The 1,874-nt window shown below is 35.5% G+C and overlaps 1 long non-coding RNA gene across 1 annotated transcript; it reads right to left on the reverse strand.

Moving 5' to 3' along the window:
• Positions 1 to 305: 305 nt before the first annotated feature.
• LOC104098089 (uncharacterized) lies at positions 306 to 1,205 on the reverse strand. The gene is made up of 2 exons (XR_686691.4): positions 1,071 to 1,205; positions 306 to 642 (listed from the first exon to the last, which is right to left on the reverse strand). It is a non-coding gene; the product is annotated as an uncharacterized lncRNA (long non-coding RNA).
• Between the last annotated feature and the right edge of the window lie 669 nt (positions 1,206 to 1,874).

The following is a 1,874-nucleotide window of genomic DNA, read 5'->3' on the forward strand; positions in this document are numbered from 1 at the left end:
CTTAAGTATTGCTTAAAATTTCTCATAACTTAATAGATATTTTTTATATTTTTATTTTTTTGAATTAATTTTAGCCGGATCCTTACACTCGTATCCGTACTAGGTTCCATATCCCCGAATCTTAGAATTTACATCTCGAAGGATCCGACCTCTAGACCTGCACCCGTGTCTGAGGCTCTGAGCAACTTAGGTAGAGAGGTTATTTTTGATAAACCCTCGGCTCACGAAAGACAAGAAAAAACAATAGCACCAAGCAGTAACAACAACAAGATAATAAGAAAGCGAGAGTAATATCACACACCACAGAGGAATAAAACAACCTGGACTTCAGAGAGTTGCTAACATGCCCTGTATGTAAATACATGATGAAAAAAATCAAAAGTACAGACGAGAATTGCAACTCGCCATTTTCTGAAATTTCCACTATTAGCCACAGCTAAACATGAATCAAATGATGGATAATTAACTTCATACTCAACCAAAATGAGACATGTTGCTGGAAGCAGCTGCAAAGGATGCATTGGCTCCTGAAAAAGGGAAAGGAGATATTCTGATTTTTCATAACTCTCCTCTTTTCCTTTGGAGATAGATATTCTGATTGTGTAACTATTATCTTTCTCTCAAGTCCTGCTTGAGACACTCCTGATAACTTTGTGCATTAGTCATAATAAAAAATGTATTCAAGGATACAATTTCAAGACAACTACCAGGATACCCAAATGTAAGTATAACAAATCATATTATTATGGAAATATGAGGCAATTAAAGCAGCAATCCTTCGAGGTATATTAATATCTGTAACCCCATCCACCTTAAACTGCAGAGTAAGCACTCAAAGCTCTGCCTGTGTATGTATATGTGTACGTATACATACAAATACACATTACACTCAAAGACAAACATACATAAGAAGGTCCAAAACTGCTGGCACATATCCAAACAAATGAAAAGCTTAGTCTTTACAAGCAAATCTCAACACACAAACAAAATAGTAACTTTTGTTAACATAACATCAGATCGGAAGCAAATAATACGCAACAAAATAACTACAAATAAATAGAAATGTTTACCGGTGGTGCTTTGAAGAATACTCTACTAGAGTTGGAGATTTTGGATGAAAACGCCCCAATAAGCCTCTGATAACTAGATTTTCCTCCATCCTGTCACAGATGACTCGCCCTTCTCACACTAAAAACCCACCAAAATATTTGATTTCTATGTGTAAGAATTTAGATTTGAGAAAGGAGGGGTCTGAAGGGTCGTTGTAGAGAAGGGCGAAAGTCATCTGCGACAGGAGCACCGGAAGATCTGAACATCAAAGGCGTCGGGGCGATTTGGATTTTGGAGATAGACAAATCGATTTTCTAGGGTTAGTAAAGACGGCCCCGCTAGCTAGTAATATCGAGTGTCCATCAAATAAATAGTCTATCACCGCGTTAGAGGTATTACTGGAAAAAAGACAAAGTGACAAACGCGTTCTCCTTTTCCATTTTTGTGTCGGGCTCTTTTTCGGCAGTCGTCCATGTTCTATTCTTTATTTTAGAGCTTTTAATCCCTTCATTATTGAGAATTTCTGATTTTAATCCTTATAAATTATAATAATAATAATATTTGGTGAAATACATATAATCTTTTTTTTTGGTAATTAAACTTTTGTATTAATCACCAAGTGAAATTATGCAAAGAGCAATAGCTATACACAGCTTGCTAACTGTAACTAACTACCTGAGCTATAAGACTACACTAAAAACTATAGCTATGAATTACATTTGCTAACTGTAATTAACTACCTGAGCTATAAGACTACACTAAAAACTATAGCTATGAAGTACATTTCTCATAGCCTGTTTGGCCAAACTGGAAAAATTTGTTTA

This window comes from Nicotiana tomentosiformis, chromosome 8 (assembly GCF_000390325.3).
Source record: "Nicotiana tomentosiformis chromosome 8, ASM39032v3, whole genome shotgun sequence".
Classification (NCBI taxonomy): domain Eukaryota; kingdom Viridiplantae; phylum Streptophyta; class Magnoliopsida; order Solanales; family Solanaceae; genus Nicotiana; species Nicotiana tomentosiformis.